The following is a 17314-nucleotide window of genomic DNA, read 5'->3' as shown; positions in this document are numbered from 1 at the left end:
AAGGGTTAATTACAGTGATGATTTTTCAGCGTTATTTAAGTGAGAGATGCGATAAATAACAATATTAATCTGGTAGTAAAGTGTGGACACCTGTATAACTTACAGTACGTTAAATGTGTTTCTTGGAAGCTATGAAAACCACAGCTGATCGAAGCATATCGTTTAAAAGCTTATGAAAACATTATAGACGTTACGTACCGGTAAGTGATTTTTCTCCAAAATCCGCCACCATATTTCTGAAAATAGCAAAAAAGTATTAAACTGACTACCTCATCTGTCCCTATCAGAAAATAATGAAGGAATAGTACACATATGCACATCTCTGGAAAGCTTTTGGAAGAATAATTTGTGTAATCGTTGTTGCTTTTCTCAAAAATCGTCAACATTCTGTTAGACAGAGTAAAACGCACCAAACCGAACACAAAAAATGAGTCATGTGTGTGTGGCTTCCCATGCTTTGACTTGAGGGTCCACCGAACACTATCATCTCTGAAATATAGACGCCTGTATCTTCATTCTAGCGACCTCAACATCTTACGGTAATATTAACTTGAGGATGGATCTTTCAAAGATAAGGAATCTGCCTGAACTTGTTCATGACTCTGATGAGGATTTTGTGTCATTCTGGGCACTACTTGTTGATCATACACCAGGTAGGATGGGGCTCTTCTGTGGACAGGGTCAATCTCTTCATTAGAATTCCCTACACTGCAATATCTGTGTGTGTGTGTGTGTGTGTGTGTGTGTGTGTGTGTGTGTGTGTGTGTGGATCAGACACAGAGTTTTTCTCCCTAATTCATTACACATCAGGAGCATTCATAATTGTCATTATTGTCAAGTGTTTGCCAGTGTTGCAAAACCGCTGCCACAACACAAATCAGGTTTCTTGCACAAACTTGGCGTCGATTTATTTATTGCTTCGACAATACTGAAAAATACTTTTATTTCAAGTTACTGGCCATGTAAATAGTAATAACGAGGAGTACGATGGTGGAGTGAAATAAAAGTGTGGTAGGGTTGGTTGGAAGTAACATCGTAGGAAAAGTATGATACGTGAGAGAGAGAGAGAGAGAGAGAGAGAGAGAGAGAGAGAGAGAGAGAGAGAGAGAGAGAGAGAGAGAGAGAGAGAGAGAGAGAGAGAATCTGAAGATGATAATCGTATGATGATGACAGATAATGATCAAGACAAAGGAAAAGAGAATGAAGGAGGGGGGCAGTGGGGGAGACAGAGAAAGATGTACAGTAGAGTGGAGGGGGAACGGAAAAGGTAATTTTCGTGGATAGGCGAAATAGAAGAAAGAGTGAAACAGGCAAGAGAGACAGAGGAATAAGTATAGCGAGAATAGACGAGACGGTAATGAAGATGTGGATGGAACAGGTTAGAGAGAGAGAGAGAGTAGCAAGGATAAGGAGTAGAGAAGGAGAGGCGGAGGGAGTAGAGTAGAGGGGTACAAGCAGAGTTGCCAACTTAGCGCTTTTGGCGCTAGATCTAGTGCTTTTCATAATAATTTAGCGCCAAAAAATATTAGATTTTCTTCTCTATCTAGCGCGTTTTGAAGTCCAATTTAGCGCGAAAATTTGAACTGTTTACCTATTGTTCAGCGCGTTTTAAAGTTGAGCTTAGCGTTTTTGAAGATTTCTGCTTGGCAACACTGGGTACAAGGGAGAAGTAGAGGGGTCATATAGAACAGGAGAGAATCAAGGATGGAAAAGCTGTAGGCTAGGCGAGGGAATGAAACAGGTAAAAAGAGATAAAGAAAGAATAATAGGAGAGGGAGAATAGGAGAGAAACAGTAGCGAAGGCAGAGAGAAGAGAGAGGATGAAAATGGGGAACAGTGACGAAGGGAAACATTGTAGAGGGGGAATTAGGAAGACTCCACGACGAATACAACATGAAATTTAAGGAATATGTGAAAGGATATCTCGAACGGGGGAGGGAGAGAAATTGTACTGACAAATACAGAATGTAGACAAGGAGAAAATGATGAGAAGAGGCATAAGGGAAAGACGAGGGAAAATTTAGAGCAGAAAGGGACGTCAATCAGAAGCTTCCTTGGATCCAAAGCATATTGACATTTGTCGCAGAAACCAGTGAGGGCGAAAAAGGGGAAAGAAGATGAGGAATATAGAGGAAAAGAGTGACAGAAAATACGTACTGATGCTCTCGATTTTTACAATTTCACTTACCCACTTTTCTACATTTTCTTTCATCTCCAGCTTTTTCATCCCACCCTTTCCTTGCTCCCTTCTGTCCCATCGACGCTGTTTCCTTCATCACTGTATCCAACAAATTCAGTCTTTCCTTCGTTGTCATTTCCTTCCCACCCTCCATCTCTCCCAGTTCTCTCCGTCTTTACCTGGTTCTCTAATTTCAGCTCCGACAGTCCTATTGTTCACCTCTCGCTTGCCTAGCTACTAAGCCAGTTCTTTTCCTCCTCCCATCTCCCAAAAGTCCTTCTTTCTTTCGTGCTCAGTTTCTGCTCTCTCTTCATCTCTCCAGCTTCTCTCCGTCTCCCCCCGCCTCCCTCGCCTCGGTAATCTAACCCTATTACGGGATCTGAGCAGCGGCTTGAAAGCATCTGATTCCTAAATTCATATCGATCCCCACTCTCAAAATTAACCACCACGTCACCCTTTTATGCGGATCCGCAAATTTAATATTGTCCATAAGTCCTTTGTCTTTAGCAGAGTCTGCAGTTTATATGCGACTTCAACACCGTATAATGAGGGTTGTGAACCGGAATCGCCAATACTTTCCTAAATTGTCCATTCATAGTCCGTGTCATGAGTCTGTCGGGAGTATTGGTGCATTGGTTGGGGGTGGGTTTCACACACCCTCGCGGTCTCGGGCTCAGCTCCGTCAACAAACCAGTGTTGTGATTTGTCATCCTGCGGTGCAGTGCTAGAGGGTAAAAGTCATAAGAAGATTAGGAGGAGAGTAGGACAGGTATAGGAAAGGAACAGACATTTTTTTTTTTTTTTACATTTCTTACCTCTATTAAAGACCTATCCATATACAGCCCCCCATCCAGCGCACACACATCCTTTTCATCACCCACTTACTCCTTTATCATTCTCTCTCTCTCTCTCTCTCTCTCTCTCTCAGTAAGCACTCACACTTTCCACCACCTCCCTCCGGTGTGTGTGTATAGGTCAGTGAAATATTGATGAGGGATGAATGTGCGGCAGGAGCAGGGAGACGGAGGCATTGTTCTCTGTAATAGACCATTGATAAATATGCCGAGGGCAACAAAAGGAAATAATGGGGAAAGAGGAGAGAATCAAGAGGGAAGAAGAGGGAATAGGGGGCAGGAAGGGAGAATCAGAGGTGAAGAAGTGAGAATCAAGGGGCAAGAATGCGGAACCGAGGGGCAAGAAGAGGGAATCAGGGATCAAGGAAGGGAAACAAGGGGGCAAGAATAGGGAACCAAGTGGTAAGTTGGAGGAATCGAGGGGCAAGAAGAGTGACTCAGGGGTGAAGACGAGTGAATCAAGGAGCAAGAAGAGTGAATTAAGGAGCAAGAAGAGTGAATCAAGGGGCAAGAAGAGTGAATCAAAGGACAAGAAGAGAAAATCAAAGAACAAGAAAAGGGGTTCGAGAGGCAAGAAGGGGTAATCAAGGGGCATGGAGGAAGAGTTAATTTGCGAAAAGAAAGAATCATGGGGCAAGAGGAGAGAACCGATTTGCAAGAACGGAGAATCAAAGGGCAAGAAGAGGCAATGAAGCAATTAATCAAATGTACCGTTACCATCCACTTCCTTTATACAGGTATGTTTCACGTTTCCGACAATCTCTTTAAATCTAGACTCTTTCTTCAGATATTTTTTAGTACCGTAGAATCCATAAAGTCGGTTTATTTTTAGGAAACGGAACTTGGCCACTCACACAACTTTGTCTCTAAGTCATGGTTACAAGAAATTTAATGAAACTTGGCACGAAATGAGGCTCCTTGGTTACGAGACAAATCAAACCTTCAATCTGATTTACATTTCGCCATTACGCGAGCTAAAATGGAGGCAGGGTCCTTTGTAAGGTCGGAGGAAATGCGCTATAGCATGTTTTTTATGAAGTGACTGGTCAAGTTGAATATAATAGAGTTGCAACATCACTAGGAATTTAATGCTTGTCTGTTACCAAGGATTATTTTTTCACTAACTGCTGAGAGCTTATGGAAGGCCTCTCGCAGTGAGTAGAAGTAACTGCAACCCGAGGATCAACTGCAGATAAACCCAGTGGGCTGAAGGCTGACACTGCCCTCTCCATGCAGCCATCCGCTCCCCTCTCCTTGCAGCCCACCGCTTCCTGCAGCCCACTATTTTTCTTTTTGCGGGGACAGGGAAGGGACACAGGAACGTTTGTATAACTAGGCCTTGGAGGCACCTGGTTATATCAGTGTCATCACGTCTAGGTGTCACTGTCGTAGTAAAAATGTGAGAAATAAACTCCATCAACACTTCCGGTGGGTGAGGCCTTCTCAGTGGTGGATATAATCGACAGTTGGTGGCAAGTATATAATTACAACGTCATCGCATGCATTAGGGTAATGAAAAATGCTGTGGAAAATAGGTATGTAGGGGAGATGAGACGTAAGTGATGATGTTAGTGTGAGGCAACTGAGAGTGAAGGAATAATAGAGGTAATGGGTAAAACTAATGAAAAACTATCTTCTAAGAGAAGAAAAACATTAGGAAAGAGTAGGCAAACATATTAAACAATGAGCATTTATTAAGGCAGCTGAGAGAGAGAGAGAGAGAGAGAGAGAGAGAGAGAGAGAGAGAGAGAGAGAGAGACAAAGAGAGAGAGAGAGAGAGAGAGAGAGAGACAGACAGACAGACAGACAGACAGACAGACAGACAGACGGACGGACAGAGGCATTATTAATATTAAAGAAAAGCATACGTGCTCCCTACGTGTCAACAAGTGGGTTGGTGAAGGGTTAATGCCCCTCCCTGTAAAAGAAATAACTCAGAGTCAAATGGCCACCCCTTACGGAATCATGGCGTTGTAACTTGCAATACTTTGGTAATAGAAACTCCGTGTACAAACAGCTAGATAAGGAGTTTATTACAAGCTCACAGTAAAATAGTCTGCCCGTGTCGGCTGTCTGCTAAGAACTGATGCAATAACGCCGTCTTCAGGCGTGGGAAAGGGTGCTGACCTAGCAAGATTAGTGGGGGCATGTATGCATTGGGGGGGGGACATATATACATCGGGGGTAGACATATTGTGGAGGGGGTACACTACTCCCCCGGGTAGCTGAGACGGTGTCTCCTGACACCGGGAGTTAAAAGGTGTTTGATTATAGTAGTAAGGCAGGACCAGGGAGGTTTGTACAAGGGATAAGTATGATACAGGGGCAGTAGGGGAGACATGGCCATGTTGAGGGGAGGGAATTAGAAGGATATATACATATAAGATATACAAGGAATAATAGGTACAAATCCAGTAAGGGTCGAAGGGATATATAAACATAATGGGAAGTACACAATAATAGTTTGATACATGATAAACAAGGAGTAGATATGAGAGTTCTATTGTTGTTCTTCCTTCATTTTTTTTTTTTTTTTTTTGTATTTTCTGTAGGATACACTGTCACTCAGTAATGCATGAAAGAAATACCATCATTTTCTAGTAGGCAGAGTGCTGTTCACAGGTTGGTTAAATGTTAGATGGCAATGGTAGTCACGGAATGTGAGGGCACTAAGAACGGGGAGTTTCTACGTCGTGTGTAGGGCGTACTATGCCGGTAGCGACTCTGATTTCCTGGAGTCGACGTTCCATTTTTCTGACACAACAATGCACTGCACAGATGATGAGTAGAAAACCTATGAAAGCGATAACCACAGGGGGAAACACAACTGTTGGATGAACCCATGAACGGCTGAAGGCCAGAGAAAATTGATCCATAATGAAATCACTGTCATTGAGGAAGGTGAGCATGCGCAAGTAAGGGGAGGTGATGGTAATGTTGGCAGATGGTAGGGTTGAAGGCATGTCGATTGGTTGAAAGATGTCATAGGAGTGTTTACGAACAGCTTGGTGATAGCGAGTGGCGTAAGTGATGACGGACTCTGATTTGACGGTACAATAGTCAGGGGCTATGTAGAGACCACTAGCGGGGACGGAGCGAACGGAAGAACCAGGACACATGATTGTGACAGAGATGGGAACAGCAAAGAAGAAATACTGGACATGGTTGAGGTGAGCATGGTGGACCGGGAGGTCAGGAGCTGGGACAAAAGAACAGGCCGAGTAGATGGAATGGTTGCGAACTAAAGCAGACTCACAGGGTGTGGCACTGCTAGGGAAGATAGCGAAAAGGTGGGCAGCACAGAGACGAGAGGTCGGAGTAAGGGAGGAACATTGCTGGAGGTCTGTGGAAGAAAGGAAGGCAACGGAAAGGTGATCATGGGAGAGGAGGAAATATTCTGAAGGAACAGATACCTGTAACAAGGAGTTGTTGAGGCGGAAAGGGAAGGGAATGATGTGGAAAAGGTTAAAGGTTATGGCAGAACGGAGAGAAATATGGACGACGACGTATGTGGTGAGAAGAGTGGCTTCGAGAACAGGATAATAATATTCAAGGGAGGAGTAAGGGAGGACTGGGGAGAGACCGAAGGTGGAGTGAGCCCATTCCAGGACAGAACGGAGAGCTGAGACAGGTACTAAGTCGGCAGTGACACGTCCATTGCCAAGGTAGAGACTTGAGACAGGAGAGAGTCAACGGCCAGTTGGAGATTATCCATGTTGAGTTTGAGGTAGAAGAACTGAGAGATAACGTTGAGATCTGAAAGGTGGCGTTGTAAGATATCGGTGAAATTGTTTAGAGTGGACGTGACTTCACTGAGTTGGGTTGTGAGCTTCTGTAACATAGTGTGTTGGATTTTAAGGACTCGGCGTTGTGATTCTAGGGCTGAAGCTAAATGAGTGAGATCAGATTTGAAGCCAGAAATGTCACGGGCTGTAGCAACGCCAAACAAGCCACTCAGAATCTCACTGCCGAAGTCGAAGAGACCTCGTTTCACACGAGAACGACCCACAGGTGTCTGAATGGAAAATTTGTCATTGAGCTCAGTGAATCTGTTACTTATGTATTGCAATTGCCAGGAGAGTGGGAGGAAAAGGTTATAGAGATACTCATTCGGGTTGTGTGTCCCCATGAGGGCCGTGAGATGGTTCCTGATTCCGTGGAGCTGGTGCGCGTAGGCAGGTAGGGCAATGGCTACGTCGGCCAGGGGCGCAAGATCGTAGCGCAAAGAGGCGATGTCGTCGATAAGCATTACCTCGCCTCCCGAGCCGACCAAGGCCCCGGGACGTACTCCACCATCATCCTGACCTGACCCAGACCCCAGGAGGGTCAGCACTGCCAGCAGGGAGATCGCTAACATCGTACCTAGAAAATCAGGGTAGAGTTAATGGGGGAGGTCGTGAAGAGGTTGATGGGCAGAGCGCAGTTTGGACCGATATTGATTGATTGATGAATGAGCAGGTGGAGATGGAGAGGAAGGAGACTGAGGGATAGGTGGAGACAAAGTAGACTGAGGGATGGGAGGAGGGGAAGAGGGGGCAGGAGGTTGTGTAAGTGACTCTTCCAACACGAGGCCACGGGGTGCTCGCTTTAAGTCATCGACGTGGACCCATCTGGTGTCCCTAGTGGACAGGTCCTGGAGGTGAAATTTGTTGCCTTGTTGAGTGAGGACGCGGTAGGGCCCTGTAAATTTGTCATCCAGCTTAGAGGAACGCGTATGGGAATGAGCAAAGACAAGATCGCCTACACTGATAGTGATAGGAGAGGCGGACTTATATTGGCGCTGCAGCATGTCCTCCTGTGAGGAAGCCAAAGTGGATTGGACATACTGGTGGATTACTCACAAATCATTGAAGCCTTTGCATTTTGGTACCACATGACAAGTAAAACCAAAAGCACTAGTATTACCCTGCATTTTCTCTTAAGATGCCGTTTATATACAACTGGAGTAGAGTATTTCCGTTGGCTATGTGGGTGAAGTATGTACGGTGTATATTTTCTTCACTCATTGACTTACCGGGTATCAATCCATTTTCTGTTTCTTTTTCTTACAAATGCCTCAGTGCCATATGCATCTACTTATCAACCTATTCCATGTTATAGTTTTCATTTTATCCTTATTGTCTAGAGCATTTTCTCTCTCTCTCTCTCTCTCTCTCACACACACACACACACACACACACACGCTGGCTAACACCTACATTACTAGTTCTGTGGTTAATGATGTGGACGACCTCATTCTGTATAATGAGGATCTCAGCCAAGACGAGTGGTCATTAGAGGTATGGTGGTAAAGGTGCAGTGGTGAGTGTCTGGTGGTGAGGGTGTGGTGCTGAGGATGTGGTTGTGAGTGTATGGTAGCCAGTGTATGGTGGTGAGATTATTGTGGTGAGGGTGTGGTGGTAAAGGTGTGGTGTTGAGGGTATGGTGGTAAAGGTATAGTGGTGAGGATATGGTGGTGAGGGTGTTGTGGCAAGAATGTGGTGGTGAGGGCTGGTGACGGTTTGGTGTTGAGGGTAGGGTGGTGAGGAGGTGGTGGTATGAGGTGAGTGGGGTGATGAGATTATGATGGTGAGGGTATGGTGGTAAAGGCATAGCGGTAAGGGTATGATGTTGAAATTATGGTGGTGAAAGTACGGTGGTGATGATGTAGTGGTGAAGGTATGGTGGTTATGGTGTGGTGATGAATGTGGTTGTGAGGGTTGGTTGGTGAGAGTGTTGTGTTGAGGTTGTGGTGGTGAATGTATTATGGAGACATTGTGTTGGTCATGATTTGGTTGTGAGGATATGGCAGTGGTGGTGTGGTGGTGAGGGTGTGGTTGTTGCTGGTGGATAACGCCAGTCTTTGGCCAAACAGACCCATCAACCGCAGGCAAACAACTGCTCATGCTGGGCCATCCAGCGAAATGAATCTATGTTCCTTTACCGCAGACAGTGCATCGTCACAGCAAAGAACAGGGAATAGTGTTGAAATCTGATTCCCGGATGGACGCCGCATTTGAGACGCCGCATTTGCGCCTTCACTCAGTTAACAGGGGCACTCATAATTTTTCAGGTTTTATGGTTACAACCCAGCATTGTAAACATTTTCTGGGTTATAGGAAACCATTAAACTTGTCACTAGATGTAGAGCAGAGGTTCTCAACCTTTTTCTGGTTGTGACCCTCTGAGCCTTGGTTCATATCTCTACGCCCCATCTCCTTCCTGCCGTCATCAAACATTATAAACTTATCCAGAGTTAATGTTATTACTCTTACTGACAGTTTTAAATGGTTGTTAACCTAATGAAATGCAGGTTAAATTAACTTTTCTCCAGCAGTCCATTATCCCCTTTCTCGGTGGATGCGGGGATGGGTACTTATTGAACGTTTATATAAACGGGCACTGGAACCGTCAGGTTTGGTGCCACCACATGAAGACGTCCCCTCTCCTGCACCTACCTAGTTCAACAACAAGAAATAGAAATCTTGTTTTGTTTTTAATAAACTTAGTAACTAAAGCACGTATACACGAGCAACTCAATCGTACACACACACACAAAAAAATGATACTGATGCTTTGCTCCAGATTTTGAATGCTAGGGAGCGTTCCAGAGAGGGCAGTGCTGATCAACATACAGTAGTACAGTATTTACCTTTTCTGTATTCGAGTTTGAGGGCGATCTACTCGGAAAAACTGACCTTACTGTGATTCATGTTTATGGGCATGGCTGGAGCTTAAAAACACATCACATGAACATAACGCCGACACAATAATTCATAAAAATCACATGTTCATAAATACCACCACATGGTCATAAACAACACTACAAGGTCACAGCTGAGCTGTAGTCATTAGCACCACTGCATTATAATAAGAGCTCACAGTATGCTCATATACACCACCACACGGTCATAACCACTGTCTCATGGTTATAAAACATCACATCAAAGTAAAAAAGAAAAAAAAACATCGCATGATCATAAAACATTACTGTATTTCAAAGACACCATTACACGGTCATGGTCATGAACACCACGACATGGTCTGACAACTCTACCCGGCCATTGTCACAAATACTACTCCTTGGTAATTCACATCACATACTAATCATAAACCTAGTAGGTTTGTTATAAACACCGCCGCATAGTTATAAACGTGACCACATGGTCTTAGTCATAATCACCGCCTCGTGGTCATTAACCGAAACACATGGAAATGAACATCATCAGATTGCTGTAAACAACATAATGGTCATGATTATGGTCATAACCACCATAACACAGTCTTAATCACTGTCTTATGGGTATTGACACCTCCACAAGTTTACAAGTCCACCACATGGTCATAAACACTGCCATACTCTCATAAACACCTCCTCATGGTCATGGGCACGACCTAAGGTAATAAACCCACCACAAGGTCATTAATATCACCACATTGTCAAAAATAACACCATTCGATCATGGTCAACAACACAATATGGTCACAACATAAATACTGCCAAATGGTCATGAAGATTCTCCAGGAGACTTCTCCATAAACACCTTCATATTGTCATTAAACACTTAAAAGTCAAAAACACTAAATCAACACATACATCTTCGTCACCACATACACCACAACATTGTCGTAAAACAGCACCGAACAGACACAAACATCAAACCAACACATGAAAATTTCGAAATCCTTTTTGTCCTTTTTAATTTCCCTTCTTGTTACAAAGGATTTGTTTTTGTTTACAGACGTACCGATATCTAGTTATTAATTACTTCACGTATTTAAGCATCAGTCACTCGAAGAAACAATATGTGAGTTAGAGAGATGGGAAACTTGTGGATGTGGCGAGCGGCTGGCACTTAAAATTTATGAATCAAATAACAAACAAACAAACAAACAAAAAACAGTGAAAATGTATGGGCATATTTATACGGTATACAGAGTAGGAGCAGAAATCACTGTTCTGATGTTAAACTTTAGTAGCTCGAGTGCCTTCCATCGTACAGTAAGAAACTCCTTGTTATCTTTAATTTTCTCTTAGACCAGATGAGAGAGAGAGAGAGAGAGAGAGAGAGAGAGAGAGAGAGAGAGAGAGAGAGAGAGGGAGGAAGGGAGGGAGGGAGGGAGGTGAGCAGGTGACAGATCAAAGAGAGAGAGAGAGAGAGAGAGAGAGAGAGAGAGAGAGAGAGAAATTCATTACACTGATACAAAGAAAAACGTGCTTGAAAGTTGGGGCAAACAGAATATGAATTCTGAATATTAATTAATAGTTCATCCACACACACACACACACACACACACACACACACACACACACACACACACACACACACACACACACACGCACATTTATTTAGGCCTCTCTCCATTTTTCGTCTGGCTTATAACGTCCCTCGTGGAAATTGCTCACTCCCCTCGGTGTGTGTGGGGGGGGAGGGGGGCACTCTTTCGGTTGAGAATCACTGGTGTATAGCCACGTGATGTGAATAATAATACAGTAATAAAGAGTGACAAGAAAAGTGGAAGTAACGGGAAGAGAGACTGGCGGACACAGGAAAAGAATGATAAAAGAGAAGGAAGAAGGACGCAAGACCACATCAAGTGAGTGGGGAAGGAAAGAGGAGGCAAGACCACATCAAGTGAGTACCTGAAGGTGTGATAGTGAGGGACTGAGTGTGACTGGGGGTGTAGATGTAGATGGGAATGAATGTTGGAAGTGGATGTTGAAATACTCCTTGTGGGAGATATTAGGGGGTGGAATTGCCAACACCGTTTTCTGATGATATTGCCCAAAAACGTGAAAACGACTGAGAGTTGCAAAGCTTGAATATGGAGCCAATGGAAATTTGACAGTGAATATAGAAAATACGAATGCTTAGGTTTTTGGAAGGAATAAATTTATAAACTGCATAGCGAGACTGGAAGGTTAGGAAGAGAGCATGAACGTCTGCTGCTATTTAGAGTGATGAGTGAGGATGGGCCTTTTGATAGGATGATGAGAGAGAAAGGGTCCAGCAGGGAGAGAGAGTTGCAGGTATAATGAGGGCCGTGACAAGGAATTGAGAGGTGTGCATGGATGTAAATAAGACGTTGCGTGAGAGTATGGTTATCTCCAGTTTGACGTATGAAAGTGAAACATGGACCTTGCCGGAAGTACACAGGTCAAGAGCAAGAGGAGAAGAAATGTTATCGGAGAGAAGTGTGTTGAGTTACGTGGAGGCATGCTGACAAAAAGGGAAGACTGGGAACGTTGTGAAGTCGATGAGGACATCTTTTTACCATGAGGAGGTAATGGAGAGAAAGAGAGAGACTTCAGCGTGTATATAAGTTGGAAGGAGAGAGGGGAGTGGTAGGCCGAAAACGAGGTGCAAGGAAGGAGTGGAGAGTTGTATGAATGAGATTGGTGTGAGGTGGAGAGAGCTGCCGAAGGAGGAGAACAGGTCGACCCCTCCAGGATTAAGATGCCTGGGTATAAATAAACAGCTCTAAGAATAGGCTATAAAGATGTCATCTCACTGAAGGGAGTAATGGAGATGATTTTAACTTCTTGAGTTCTAGAGTTGGAAGTCGAGGTAGAAAAAAATCATTTGGGGGTTGGAAGAACGACAAAAAAAGCGTCAGTATACTGGAAGACGTGGAAGCTGCTGGAGGGATAAGAATGAGAGACTGGGGGCATCGGGCGAGGAGGAAGACAGAAGTGGATATCCAAAAAACTGGAGACACAATAAAGCGAATGAGAAAAGTAAAATGACGACAAATGAAAAGCACCAGAGGGGTAAATAAGAGAAAGTTTAGGGAGAGTTGATACGTGGAGAGAAGCAGAGAGGTAAATATAATAAAAATATGGAGCACTGAAAAAGAATAACACCCACTCTGACCAACTGGTCAAAGGGTTGAATATTTGAATTTGAACCGTGACCCTGGTTTTCGAGTGATTTCCACTCTCGAATTACATAATTCATGCCAAACGTTTCACCCTTCAACCTAGGCTGGTTCATTTCAGACTCTGACCGAAGTTATCTTGCTTCATGATCTCAACCTTTGACCTTACCCTCTGACCGTATCCTTTGACTAATTTCTCTTATAACGGAATCTTTTTATCCTTAGCGGCCATACCACGTTGAGTACACCGCTTCCCGTCCGATCAGCGAAGTTAAGCAACGTTGGGTCTGGTTAGTACTTGGATGGGTGACTGCCTGGGAACACCAGATGCTGTTGGCATCCCTACGTGTCAAGTGGAGTTGGTGGAGGATTAGTGCCCCTCCCTGTAAAACAATTAACTCTAAGCCCTTGGCCACCCCGTTTGGGATACATGGCGTCTGGCAATGAATGAATGAATGAATTAACACAACCTTTCGCCAAAGCTTAATCTACAGTGGATAAAAAAAGATAAAACATTTTATACTGACAATGCTAGGTCAAACTCTGACCTGGTCCTGTGACCTGACCTTTGACCTATTGTTAAGAAATAAAACGGTTTACTCATTGCCTGACTTTCCACCATTTCAGAAAGCTTGATCAGTATCTGATAAACACTGTTATCTTGTACACACACACACACACACACACACACACACACACACACACACACACACACACACACACACGTAGAGGGATTCAACCGAGGAGGACGTGCGACATCGGTGCTCCGTACCGAACCAACACGGCCAGTGGCATTACCTAAATTAGTGTCTTTGCATGAGTCAAGCTCTGTACTAGGTTAGACTAAATGATTTTTCATTATTAAAAGGAAAAAAAATAAGTTTAAACAAGACTTGTTCAAACAGGAAAGAGAAACAAGACGAAAGAATATGCTGAGTCATCTGAGGTTTGTTTAGACTACAACAACATGGGGATTGTAAGTATATACTTTGCACTTTTAGTATTGCAAAATGGATACATACTTTAGTAAAGCAAATTTGGAAAAGAAAAGGGATAAAGGTAAAAAGCAAAATGATGATTTCTACCAAGAACTGGTTGAAGTGGAGACTCACAATAGACTGGTTGAACGTGTAAACAAACTAGAAATGGCTTTCAAAAATGATATTGATGAAATAAAGAAGCAGATGCACTTGCAAAAGGAAGAAATAGAAAAACTAGGAAGGGAGGCCAATAAGAAAGACACAACCATCAGTGAACTAACAGTGGAACTGAGTACACTCAGGAAGAAAATGAATGAAATGGCAAGTACAGTAGTCAATCACGAGAGTGTTATGGAAGAGTTAAAAAATGACACAGAGACAATTAGGCAAGTAAGCAGTCTTATAAACCAGAGCAGTGATATTGAGGAGAAGATAACACAGGTGAATGAAGCTGTACAAAGCTACAAAAATGATGTGGAAACCAAGTATGTTGAAATGGTGAAAGTAAAGAAAGACTTAGAAACAAGGGTAGAGGAAAAAAGCATTAAAAAGGAAGTGAAAAGAATAATCCCAAACAATCCAAAGTTAGTCAGAGATTCAGTAGATATAAACAAATCTATAGTAATCACTGGTATAGAAGAGGAAGAAGTAAAAAACAAGATCACAAGAGACAACAAGGAGATGGCAAATGTAATGAGCTTACTGAAAGAAGTATCAGAGGAAATCTGTAGTAAAGACATAGAGGAACACAAAAGGTTAGGGAAATATGAGAAAAGCAAGGCAAGACCTCTAAAGGTGACTTTCCAGAGTGTAAACACTGTGGAAGAGATACTAAAAGATGCAAAGAATCTTATGGAAAAAGAGGAGTTCAAAAATGTATGGATAAAAAGATGCCTAACACAAGAGGAACTGGAATTACTGAAAGAGAAAAGGGAGGAAGCAAAAACAAAAAATGAGGGAAGATCAGAAGAGGAGAAGAAATTTTTTTACAAAGTAATGGGATTGCAGGTACGAAAGTGGTACACAAACAGGATGGAATAAAAAGGAGGAAGGTAGTAGAACCATGTCATGACAAGTATATAAACAAGATGATAAAGTTGACGTACTCAAATGTGGATGGAATGGTATCTAAATCATTAGAGATGAATGATTATGTCAGAGAAAATGAACCACAAAATAATAATATGCCTAACAGAAACAAAATTAACGCCAAGGATATCCAATGACATACTAAACTTAGAGGAATACAATATATGGAGAAGAGACAGAAATTTAAAAAAAGGAGGAGGAATTATAATATTAACTAAGAAAAATCTAAAAGTCAATGAAATAAAACTAGATATACCATCACAAGTAGAACTGATTGCGGTAGAGATCAACACATCTGAAGGTAAAGTAATTGTAGCCAATTTGTACATGCCACCCAGATCAAACACATGGGAAAGAGATGAATATGAGGACCTGGCAGAGAGTACAATTCAGAGTTTAAGATCATTACTACATAAAATGGAAGAGAAATCAGAAAGAATTATACTAACTGGGGATTTCAATACAAATATAAACTGGAATACTCTAGATATAATTAGCCAAGAAAGCTGTTGGGACCAAAAGCTCCTGGATCTCGTACAAGAGTTCTTCCTAACGCAACATGTGAGGGAAACCACCAGAAAAAGAGGACTTGATGTATATACCTTCAGTGCTAGATCTAATATTTACTAGGCAAGAAAATGATATTGACAGTTTAATATAACACCCTCCACTCGGCAAAAGCGATCATGCAGTACTAAATTATAACTTCAGATAGCATATGACATAGTAAACAGCAATGACAGTTACAAAAAGAGCCTAAACTATAAAAAGGGAAATTATCAAGACCTAAAGAAGTATTTCTTAGAAGTTGATTGGGAAAATGAGCTTAGAGGACAAGATTTAAATGCTGCATATAAAAAATTATGTGAATTTTATGAAATAGGAGTCCAGAAGTACATCTCACAGCACAAAGAAGCAGATAACAAAATACAGAAATGGTTCAATACAGAATGTAAAAAATCAAAAGAAAGAAGAGATTTGTTGTGGAATAGATACAGAAGACATAATAGTGAAAGGGCATATAATAATTACAAACAGGCAAGAAACGATTATACAAGAATAAGGAGGGAAGCCCAAAAACAGTTTGAGGAGGATATAATAAATAAAAGTAGTGATCAACCAAAGCTGTTTTACAGCTATATCAGAAGCAAAACCAAAGTAAAATATATAATACAATCAATTACGGTCGAGGGAAACACTTATACACAAGAGAAAGATATTTGTGAAGCACTAAATAAGAATTTCCAATTAGTTTTTACAGAAGACAAAAATTTTGAGAGGGACTATGTGGAACATGCATGTCCACACATACTACCAGATATACAAATAACAGAAAAAGTAATACAGGAGGAGTTAAGTAGATTAGACAGAGGAAAAGTAAGTGGTCCTGATGAAATTTCATGTTGGGTACTACGAGAATGTGCAAAGGAGTTAAGTAAACCATTATTTTTAGTTTTCAAGAAATCCTTGAGTCAAGGTAAACTACCTGATATTTGGACAAAAGCAAATATTGTCCCCTTATTCAAGAAAGGAAATAGACAAAATCCACTCAACTACCGACCAGTATCACTGACCAGTGTTGTAAGCAAGGTATTAGAAAAGCTTATAAGAAAAGCTTGGGTAAATCATCTAGAAGAACACAGTATGATAACAGAAAGACAGTTTGGTTTCAGAAAAGGAAAATCATGTGTTACTAATCTGTTGAGCTACTATGACAGAGTAAAAAACACAATACAGGAAAGGGAAGGATGGGTGGACAGTATCTGTTTATATTTCAAGAAAGCTTTTGACACAGTACCACACCAAAGACTTTTATGGAAACTGTACCATCAAGGAGGAATTCGAGGCAAACTGTTTTGTTGGATGCAAGACTTTCTCATAAAAAGAGAAATGAGAACAGTACTAAGAGGAAACTACTCATCATGGAAAGAAGTGACTAGTGGAGTACCACAGGGTTCAGTGCTGGCACCAATCATGTTTTTAGTGTATATAAATGATATAAACACTAACACTGGAAATGAGAACTATCTGAATATGTTTGCAGATGATGCAAAAATACAAAGGAGAATTACTAACACAGACTCTTGTAAAGAGCTACAAGAAGAATTAAATAAACTTCATGAATGGAGTAGTACATGGCAAATGGAATTCAATGTGGACACGTGTCATGTAATCAAGTTTGGTAAAAGTGGAAAAAGACCTGATTGGGATTATAAGTTAGGAAATAAAACCCTATACACATCAGAAAGAGAGAAAGACCTAGGTGTGATCATCAATAACAGACTATCTCCGGCTGACCACATCAGCGAGAAGGTACGGAACATGTATACACTGCTTGCAAATATGAGAATAGC

General features: G+C 42.0%; 1 non-coding gene across 1 annotated transcript; it reads left to right on the top strand.

Annotated features, from left to right (window-relative positions):
- Positions 1–13111: 13111 nt before the first annotated feature.
- LOC145409138 (5S ribosomal RNA) lies at positions 13112–13230 on the top strand. The gene has a single exon (XR_013899061.1). It is a non-coding gene; the product is annotated as a 5S ribosomal RNA (ribosomal RNA).
- Positions 13231–17314: the final 4084 nt, after the last annotated feature.

Source organism: Coenobita brevimanus, chromosome 79 (assembly GCF_032717465.1).
Source record: "Coenobita brevimanus isolate Jiangsu-jjx chromosome 79, ASM3271746v2, whole genome shotgun sequence".
NCBI classification, from domain to species: Eukaryota; Metazoa; Arthropoda; class Malacostraca; order Decapoda; family Coenobitidae; genus Coenobita; species Coenobita brevimanus.
The sequence above is the reverse complement of the archived record's forward strand: the minus strand, read 5'-3'. Positions and strand labels throughout refer to the sequence as shown.